The following is an 11315-nucleotide window of genomic DNA, read 5'->3' as shown; positions in this document are numbered from 1 at the left end:
TATATATATATATATATATATATATATATATATATATATATATATATATATATATATATATATATATATATATATATATATATATATATATATATATATATATATATATATATTAACAAATCAGCATGTCTTTACATAGATATTTCGTGAGCTTCTGGTAAAGTTGGAAATTTCTTGGAAACTCACATTTCTCTCTTTCTTTATATAGTTCATTTCATTGAGGTGCATGAACCACATCACATAACTTCTATCTAGACAAATCAACTCATCAATGGCGTCATCATCATCTTCTCCTTCTGCTCCAGCCTTTTCTTCTCAATCATGGAATCATGATGTTTTCCTTAGTTTCAGAGGAGAAGATACCCGCAAGACTTTTGTTGATCATCTCTACTCAGCTCTTGTTCTACAAGGGATCGACACTTACAAGGATGATGAAACAGTTGGTCAGGGTGAATCGATCCGTCCATCCCTTATGAAGGCTATTGAGGAATCACAGATAGCCGTCATTGTATTCTCTATAAACTATGCAGATTCATCGTGGTGCTTAGATGAACTTGCACATATTATGAAATGCAAGGATACAACAGGGAAAATCGTTATGCCAATATTTTATGACGTAGATCCATCTACATTACGAAAACAAAAAGGAAAATATGGAGAAGCATTTGCCAAACATAAGTTGGAGAACAAGAACAAAGTTGAATCTTGGAAAAAAGCAATTGTCGATGCAAGTAACCTTTCTGGATGGGAACCCAAGAACATTGCCAATGGGTAATTTTCTTCTTTATTTTAGCACTTTTTTACGCTGTCCTCTACTAGATATTCTAAACTTGTACTTTATAAGTTTTCATACGTACAGATCTTTTCATTAGTGTTGACGATGTTGATGACCTTGATAAAACAGAGGCTTAGAGCAGATGAATCGATCAGTTTGGTTGGTTAAAAGATATCTCCAGTCGTAGGATTATATATGCATAAGCTAAAATTAAGTTATGATATATGGACTTTATTGGGTTCTACCTCTAACTCTATACTTAACGTTTGTAGCTTTTGAAGCTACAAAAACAAATCCATCTGGCTTCATCTTTTTCTGTTTGAAACTATTCAATATTTCCCAAGAGCATTGTTATAATTAACCTACTTGTAGTATTGACTTTACAATATTAATATATAACCTGAAGTATAAATTAAGGGTGGTTATGACTCCTTTTTTTTTTTTTTTTTTTTTTTTTTTTTTTTCAATAGAGCATTACACAAATTATCTCTTTTGTAAATGTGATCATGTGTTAACTACCATCGTATATCCAATCTGTAGGCATGAATCAAAGGCTATCAAAGAAATTGTTGACAAGATTTCATCCAGGTTGCAGCTAGTAACTGCAACTGCAAATGAGAAGCTAATCGGAATGTCTGCTCGCGTGCAACGTTTAAAATCGGAGTTACAAATAGGATCGAGTGGTGTGCGAATGATTGGAATATGGGGGGTTGGAGGCGGTGGCAAGACTACTCTTGCATCTTGTATATATGATGAAATCGGTAGAAAATTTGATGGTTGCTGCTTTATTGCAAACATTCGAAAGGAATCAAGGAGGCATGGTTTGGAAAAATTGCAAAAAAAATTCTTAAAAAAATTGAAGGAAAGAGCATTGGAGGAGGAAGAAGCTTGATAGATAAGAGGTTGCGCAATAGAAGGGTTTTGATTGTTCTTGATGATGTCGATGAACTTGAGCAACTAGAAGTGTTAGCTGGATCACCGGATTGGTTTGGGGAAGGAAGCCGAATACTAATCACAACTAGAGATGAGCATCTATTAAATGCTCACAAAGTTATGGTACACGATGTTAGCTTACTAAGCAGTGATGAGGCTATCAAGCTGTTTCGCAAGCATGCATTCCGGGGTTGCTTACCCATGAAAGATTATGAGGAGCTTTCAGAAGAGGTGGTCTCTTATGCTGGTGGGCTTCCATTAGCACTTACAGTTCTCGGTTCTTCTCTCTGTGACAAAAACATTGATCAGTGGAAAAGTGCAATAGCCAGACTGAAAGATGTCCCAGATGATAAGGTTTTGGAAAAGCTAAAAGTCAGCTTTGATGGACTTACAAAGATTCAGAAAGACTTGTTCCTTGATATTGCATGCTTTTTTAGGTGGCAGCAGAAAGATTGGGCGATGGAGAGGCTTGATGCATGTGGTTTTCATCCTGTTATAGGAGTAGAGGAGTTGAGACAAAAGGCTCTCATAACTATTTCACGTGGATGTTTTGATATGCATGATCTGGTCCAAGAAATGGGACACCACATTGTCAGAGGAGAACACCCTAAGAATCCTGAGAAACATAGCAGAGTTTGGTTGAAGGAAGATGTTCTAAGATTATGTGCTATGGATGCAACGATGGTATTAACCGTTAAGCTAGCTGTGCATGATATATATATATATATATATATATATATATATATATATATATATATATATATATATATATATATATATATATATATATATATATATATATATATATATATATATATATATATATATACACACACAAAAAAAAAAAAAAACTTTTAAGTTTGTTACTCTAGTTGACACCATTTTCTTCCTCTGTCACAGGATCTTGACAAGATTGAAGCAATACAAGCCAGTTTCCTTAGCTTCACTGAACTCACACAATATGAAGGACCTCTTCCTCCTGAGGTTGTTGAACATTTTAGAGTTCCAGCTAACAGAGAGCCTCTTTCTCCAATTCTTGCAAATATGAGGAACCTTCGGTATATTGAATGGAAAGGTGATCCTGCAAATCCATTGCTAAATAATTTTCCACCAAAGGAGCTTTGTTGTCTGATATTGCGCAGTTCCACTCAAGACCAACTTTGGAACGGTTATAAGGTAATTCTTATTGTTTATCTAATTCACAAATGAAAATTATAAACTTGATCACTAATCGAGAGAGTAAATTGGAAGTAGTTAAATGGATAAGAGCACATAGTTATGTCACCTATTATTGATATTATTAAGCAACTTCAGTTGTAACAACCTATCGCATGGAAACATGAATACCCTTTTGTCCAAACATAAATACAAAAATCGTTTTGTTTTTTTGAACATAAATACTGTATAATTTTTTAAGTACGATTTCTATTCAAATCTATCTTGTTAATTAATATTCATTATAAAACATTGACATAATCTTTTATTGTTTTTTTTTGTTATATATACTTAAACAATCATGGATGAAAGGAATTAGTTTCTTTTGCCTATTTATCATCCACTATAGAACTCTCGTCATCACCTTGATATGGTTTTGACCAGGTGCTGCGAAATCTGAAGACAATGGAACTTTACGATTTGGATAACCTAATCATGACACCAAATTTTGACGGAATTCCATATCTCGAAATATTCAGGCTTTCTAGATGTCCGAAATTAGAAGAGATTCATACTTCGTTTGGAGGGTTGGACAGGCTTGTTTGCTTAAGTATAGAAGAGTGTTTGGGTATTAAGAAATTTCCATCCATTACCGGACTAAAGAAACTCGAGACTCTTTCATTTAGAGTGTCACCTGGAGTTTTTGAGCTCTCAGAGATCCAACAGAAGATGGAGAATTTGGGAGATGAAGACATGAGCTCTGCTGTTGCGGAGTTGTCCAAGTTGAACCTGAACCTGAACCCGAACCCCATACGGTCATGTTTTTTTCGCAGAGACTTAATAAAGTTGAATCTAAGTGCTTGCAGTTTGGAAGATGAAGACATCATGAGCTGTGTTGTTTGGGAGTTACCCAACGTGCAAGAACTCAATCTATCAGACAATAACTTTTCACGTTTAGATTTCAGTCTCATGAGACTTCCTCGACTCAAATTCCTTGATGTGTCAACTTGCATGTACCTTGTAGAATTATCAGGGCTCCCATCAAGCATAGCTGTCCTTATAGCACTCTTCTGTCTCTCTCTTAAAACCTTCGGAGATACTTCAAACTGTAAATGGCTATGGAAAGTCTCTCTTTATGGGGCGTGTGAAGTAGATCCACTTGATGGTTGGATGTTCCTGATGTCCATGTTCGAGGTTTGGAGTTTCAATCTTTATGGTTTACATAATATAAGAATTCCAAACACATTTAAGAATCATATATAATTAACTGAACGTGTGTGTTTTTTCCATGGCAGGGAAACGCTATTGAAGATCACTTCATCAGTGGCACGCTTCAATATCCGATTCCAATAGGGGGTTTAGGGAGGCTCTTTTGGGGGAACACATTTACACGGCGTCTTCCACATGGTTGGTACAATGACTATTCTGGGTTCTTACTACGCGCTGTTACCTTCAGCCCATATCCAGAATTTGATATAATCATCAAGCAGGAGGTACATGAGGATTCTCGATTTGAGGAGTATATCGAAGAACTGGAGCCTGTTTTAGATCCAAGGGCCACAGTAACATATGTGGGATATGTTTCCTTTAATTCATTGAGGAGCACTGCATGCTTGAATTCAACATACAATTCGATTTCCTTTTCTGGAATTTTGGCAGATAGAGTCGGAGTTGAACTCGTTTGTAGGAAAAGTAAAGATCAAACAACAAAAAAACGCAGCAGATTGCTCAGAATTTTGGGATCAGGAAACTAATTATAGATCCACATTCACAATCGAGCATGATTCAAAGTCCTCTATTAAGATTAAATGGCTAGCTAATTAATTAGGACAACAACATCCAACAATCCAATATCTCCATCCACAGATACTTCTATGAATTTCTTGTGAACCAAAAAATTCAAAAATGACTTTTGGATATGTAATTATGTATCCGCCGCGGTTGTTTCCCGTTTCCATCCGTGTCTCCAATTCCCTTTATTTTTAAGTTGTTTGTTTATACGGTTTGTGGTTTCTCCCTATATATATACATTATATAAGTATATCAATGGACATGCTATTTATGAACAGTAGCAGGGGTTTTGAAAAGTGTTATTATAGAAGTATACAATCAACAAAACTAATTGAAAATAAAACAAACGAAATTCAAATATATATAATATACAAGAATCAATTTACAGAAAACATAATTGTTTGATGATTACACAGAAATATAATCACGGAATTATAGAGATTGAGCCCTGTCTTGCAGTGTCCTAAGACAGAAATTTCCCTGGTATGGATCTATCAAGAAGATACAATAATCAACAAAGATCTTCTCTTGATTCTGACGAAATTCACTATGTTCCCTTCCTTGTATGTGGAATACGAATTTATATGAGGAATATTTTGTATGGTTTTTCTGAACCCGAAATATGTTCTTTGGTGATCTATTTATACATATAGATTGACTATTTTCCTTCCAAAAACTGCTAATCGAAAATAACTGTCGAAACAGTTAAAACGAATTTAACAGATGTTTTTAATAGATAATAAAAGTCAAAATTAGAATTTATATATATATATATATATATATATATATATATATATATATATATATATATATATATATATATATATATAAACATTTGATCTAATTAGTAAACAACTAGTAGGAGGCTTTTTACGGGAGTATAAGGTTCCTCTTTCTTCTAATGTGGGACAAGTTTCATAGGGAGAGTTTTCCATTTAACAAAGATCTAACAAAAAGGTGGTTTCCGGTTTTCCTTTGTTTCCCTGGGTTTCTTTGTTTTTCGGCTGGGTTTCTTTTGTGTTTAGTGGCTGGTATTGAACTGATGGCTTTTAAGGTGGCCACGTGTTCCTCCAATATAACTGTCTTTATTCTCCTATCGATCGTAGGTTTGTGTCTTCATCGCCGAAGTCTAATGTAGACTTTCATCATCAAGATTCTACTTTTCCCCAAAAATACGACAACTCTCTAATCTTCAACCTTTGTTCAGCACCATGGAAAGGTAGTATAGCCCTCAATTGAAAGTGTTATTGACCTCCAATTTTCGTTTTCTCCGCGTTTTCCATTGATGGTTTGGCCGTTTTTCCCAATGGGGGGTTTAAGGGTACTCGAGGAGAACTCCTTATGAAGCTCGGACATCAACTTCATAGCTTCAAGACTAAAGAACTTTTAATTTCAATTTCGTCTAAATCGCCCACCACTTCCGAATTAGGATCGTGTAACATCCGTATTTTAAGTGATGCAAACACTAAATAAAGTTTTCCGATGCTTCAACCCTTTTTTTATCAATGAATCTTCTCTATTGTCTTCTTTTCTGGTGAGTACTGAGTTCTTTTTCTTAATTTTGATGAAGTTGGTGTTGTCTGTTGAGAGTTTTAGATAAATTGAGATAGATTATGCCAAATTACATATCTTATATTGCTTATTTTATACTTTTGAACACTATATATTTGTTTTTTTTTTTTTTGTCATAATACTTTCTAAAACTTGCAAATAACAGATGTTTGTGCTTGACAGAATGCATCGACTAATGTTCGAAGCTTTTATGTTAATAAACTATTATTCATGCATTTTCATTCTAAAAACTATTATTCATACATTTTCATTATTAAAAGTCTAGCACATAGATTTGAGCTAGATAAAATGATTTATATTATATTTGCTTGGCAAATAAATCCATCATTTATGCCATAATATGAAAAAAAAAAACTAGGTATATGATTATTTTGTGAACATATCATAAGATACCAATTAGATACATGAGTAACTCATTGGATGACTATAAGGACACTATGAGAGTACTTAAGAAGAACTAAAAGAATGTGTATGCGTTAATCAATCTAGAAGAAGATCTTTATGTAAAGAGCTACACAAGATGCTAACTCCAAAACACATAGATATAATTATGAATTATAATTGGATTATGACTTCAATAGAATGAAGAGTAAGTTTTCTTGGAATAAGGTTTAAGCAAAACAAAATTGCACAGTCTACTACAACATCATAATACATTACTGCTTTAGAAGATGTAATCAAATATGACTAGATGAATAAGTTCATTAAAAAACTATGTTGATTCCTTCCATTTAGGGATAACCTAGAAATCTTTTGTGGCTTAAAGAGTATATTTAATTGTAACACCGTAAATTTCAAGACAAAATTTTCATTTAAAATAATCATTTTATTCTTAGAAACACTTGTTTAAAATCTCATTCATAGTCGATTTACAAAACATGACTCCATTTTCACTTGCATAGAAAACCAGGATCCTCCAAAATATGACTCTTTCTCTGGTGTGTACAATCAAGCCGGTGCCGTCCCGTGATACTGAAAGAAACCTGAAAAACATCACACAAAACACTGTAAGCACGAAGCTTAGTGAGTTCCCCAAAATACCACACATAACACATATTAGCCACTTAAGGCTATAACTCTATGGGTCCGTGCACCCAAACTCTGTGAACCCTCAGGTTCTAACTCTGGGAACCTTCCGGTTCCAACTCTATAAACATGCACAACATAAATCACATAGAAATAATGCAGTACAACACATCACGTACATATAGCATACAAATACTTTGATCACATAACTCTGGTTACCTACTCAAGGTAAAGTATAGTGAGAAGACTCACCTGGCAAGCAGAAAGCAGATATCCCCACACTTGAATCTCGAACTCGCCACCGCCTAACACGTAAGGCAAATACTCTCATGAATATAACTCTCGAGACTAGAATAAATCCTCTCATAACACCCTCTTATGGGTAAAAGACTATTTTACCTCTCTCTTGGCCCAAAGGCCACATCGCTGATCAAACCCTAAAAGTCAACGGCCAACCCTTGGTCGAAATCAAAGTCCCCAGTCTAAGTCAACCCCTGACTGACCCTACTCGCCGAGTCAACCCTGTGACTCGTCGAGTTCCCATAATCAGAACTTCACTCAATCTACGACCTAACTCGCCGAGTCACCCCGAGACTCGCCAAGTCCAATAACTCTGAGTCCACTCGCACACGACTCACCGAGTCATCCCTCGACTCACCGATTCTCGACTCAACCAGAGAATATTTGGGACTCTTCGACAAGACTTGCCGAGTCCAAATGGACTCGTCGAGTCCAAGGCTATCTTCAACCTACTCGCCGAGTTGTTCTTCCAACTCGTCGAGTTCCAGGCCATCTTCAAGCAACTCGTCGAGTCGCCCCATGTGACTCGTCGAGTACCACCAGTCTGAATCCATACAGAAGCATCTCAGGCCATGCAATTGATCCAAAACATAGATCTAGTCTCCTACCACTCATCCATCACGTAAAGTGGCAAACTTTACGTGAATCCAAAGAGATCTAAGCCGTTTGCACATTGGGGCTAGGGTTTGGGACATGTAAGCTTCACTAAACACTCCAACACAGGGACTTTCATGCTCTCTGATTCTTCTCCCTTCCAGATCTGAGGTAGCAACCTCAGATCTAACCTATAGACTTCCCATTTCATCCATAGACAATTTCTCACAAACCCCAAAATGAAGAAACAACATAACAACAGGTCAATAACGAGATATTACCTCTAAGTGATGCCCCAACTACAATGCAATTCGAATCCAAGCAAAGCCCCTTGCTCCAAGCCTTCAATCTTCCCAAAATTCCTTCAACCATTACTTCTCGAAGCTCCAATCCACTCAACAATGGTGCTTCTCCGTGATTTAGGGTTTTCTAGGGCTCAAGGGGTGATAAAGAGGCTGGGAGGAAAACATAGTGATCTTTATATAAGGCTCAACCCCGAGAATTAGGGTTTTCTCCACTCAGCGTCTACTTGCCGAGTCCATTACACTGACTCGCCGAGTCAGCCACTTAACACGCGACCAAGTCGCGACTCTACTCGCCGAGTCCGCATATGGACTCACCGATTCACTCTTTCCCAATTTACTCTTTTAGCCCTTCAACTCTACTCTTGATATTTCGGGATGTTACAATTCTCCCCCACTTAAATTAGGCTTCGCCCTCGAAGCCTACAGCAACTCAACTCCAGAAATACTCCCACAACGTGCCACCTGGCCTTAATCGGACCAGATCTCACAAGGCATACCCATCGAAACTCGAACACACTTTTCCTTTCCTTACGGTGTCCTGACCACTGTCTCGAACCGGGCACCAGATGTACCCTCTGATAACCACACTCAACGATCCGAGAATTACCCATGAAACATCACTGACCCAAATCTCAACAATTACTCGACCCATAATGTAGCACCTGGTTTCCGGTATGTGAATTTTATTTGAGCATTGCCCTATTTTAGCCTTGGACTCGGCGAGTCATAAGGTCCGACTCGCCGAGTAGGGACGAGACTCAGGACACGTTTAAGTGGGCGACTCGGCGAGTCCATATCCTGGACTCGGCGAGTCACTGCTGCTGGATGAAACCCTAAGTTTCAAGGGTTTGCACCCTATTTAAACCCTCACTCCGCCCCAACTCGTCCCCATTCACCCCCAGAACTCCCCCAACATCATTTTCCCTTATTCCCTTGAGAGATTGAAGTGTTCTTGGTGTGTTCTTGGAGGTTTTGAGGAGAAAGAGGAGTAGATCAAGAAGAGGAGAAGGAGATCAGCCATCTTTGTGTCATTTCAAAGTATTCCTTGAGGTATAGCTCGTTTCCCCTCTGTTTTCAAGCTTGTAATCCCTTTTTGCTTCATTGGAGTCCTTCTTGGGCTCTTCCCCAAGCTTGTTTGTGCTTTGTGGGTGATAATAAGTTGTTAGCCTTTAGATCTAGGCATGATCTAGTCCCTGGAACTTGGATCTAATGCCTTTATGGGGTCGTATTGCATGAAAGCCCTAGATCTACCCCTTTTGGTGCACTTTGAGCCTTAAAATCCATATTGGTGAATATCTACACGTAAAGTTGGAAACTTTACGTGTGATTTGTGTCCTAGAAGCCCAGATCTGTGAATGGCATGGACTGGAATCGAGCAAATCGGTGTATTTTATGGATGCATGGCTACGACTCGACGAGTCATCTATGTGACTCGACGAGTCTGGTCACGAGTCACTGAACCGGTCCCTTTAAGATGTATCGAGTTGAGCCGTGAGTCACAGGGGGTGACTCGGTGAGTTGGAAACTGAACTCACCTATGATAGGACTCGGCGAGTCAATGCCCTGACTCGGCGAGTCCAAGGCAATCTTCATAGATCAAGAACAGACTCGGCGAGTTGTTCATACAACTCGGCGAGTCTTAGCATAAAGTGTTCTGCGGATGAAGATGAACTCGACGAGTTGTTCATACAACTCGGCGATTAGGATGAAGAGGGTGAACGTCAGTTTAGAAGATGAACTCGTCGAGTCATAGCCCAACTCGACGAGTAGAATCAGGGACCCAGGACAATAGTTTGCTAGGGACTCGGCGAGTGGAGATCCACTCGGCGAGTCGGGTAAACTAATAATTGACTTCGATTTGACTTAGGGCTAGACCAGGGGTAAAATGGTCTTTTTACCCAAAGGACAGTTAGCAGTGTATGATTAAGTATATTGTGGGAATTACAGCCGGGGAGTTTCCGGAGCAGCAGCAGCAGTAGTAGGTGATCAGTTCCCACACAGACCAGCAGCTATTTCGAAGTGAGTTTCCTTTCATTAGTAATGGGTCTAAGGCACCAAGGCCGGCCCGTGTAGATGTGACGTTAGTATTATAGTGTGGGCCGAGCCCGTATCTATTAGTCGAATTGATTGTGACATATATACCAGTATGATAGAACTGTTTATACTTGTTGTCTGCGTGATACTTGTATGATATATGTTGACGGTTGGGTGTGGACGAGGCTCGTATCCCCCCGAGAATGGAGTGTGGGCTAGGCCCGTATCTCCCAGGTAGCAAAGTGTGGGCGGGGCCCGTATCTTCACGAGTGTGGGCGGGGCCCGTATCTCTCAGAAAGTGAGGTGTGGGCGGGGCCCGTATCCTCACGAGTGTGGGCGGGGCCCGTATCTCCTAATTGCATGTTTTGTTTTATGTTGTATGGTATGGGGTATTATGGGGGAGCTCACTAAGCTTTGTGCTTACGGTTTCAGTTTTGGTTTCAGGTACCTCCTCAGCTAGGGGAAAGGAGCTGGCACGGTAGCAGCATGTCACACACATACTCTTCGGTTTCCGCATTTACGAGATTCACTGGGATTGTACTCTGATAATTGATGGATTGTATGGTTTGAATATTAAAACATGTTTTGCGATGTGTTATGGCCTGATCAACAATACTTTTATTTATTAATGTTTTCTAAAAGTAATGTCTTAAAAATGAAATTTTGGACATGAAAATTGGGTCGTTACAAGTTGGTATCAGAGCCCTGGTTTGAGGGATTCGGACACGCCTTTGGGAGTGTCTGAACTCAAATCGAGGGATTGAAAGATTTTCCAAAAGAAAATGTTTTCTAAAACTCGGAAAGGAGTCATAAGAAAGAGCGAAGTGTGT

The 11315-nt window shown here is 38.4% G+C and overlaps 1 pseudogene across 1 annotated transcript; it reads left to right on the top strand.

Annotated features, from left to right (window-relative positions):
• Nucleotides 1–203: 203 nt before the first annotated feature.
• Nucleotides 204–4931, top strand: LOC145009196 (disease resistance protein Roq1-like; annotated as a pseudogene). The gene is made up of 5 exons (XR_013663795.1): nt 204–771; nt 1316–2392; nt 2609–2884; nt 3308–4057; nt 4159–4931. The product of XR_013663795.1 is annotated as a disease resistance protein Roq1-like (transcript).
• Nucleotides 4932–11315: the final 6384 nt, after the last annotated feature.

This window comes from Lactuca saligna, chromosome 8 (assembly GCF_052625555.1).
Source record: "Lactuca saligna cultivar CGN05327 chromosome 8, ASM5262555v1, whole genome shotgun sequence".
Lineage (NCBI taxonomy): Eukaryota > Viridiplantae > Streptophyta > Magnoliopsida > Asterales > Asteraceae > Lactuca > Lactuca saligna.
This window is presented reverse-complemented; position numbering and strand designations above follow the sequence as displayed.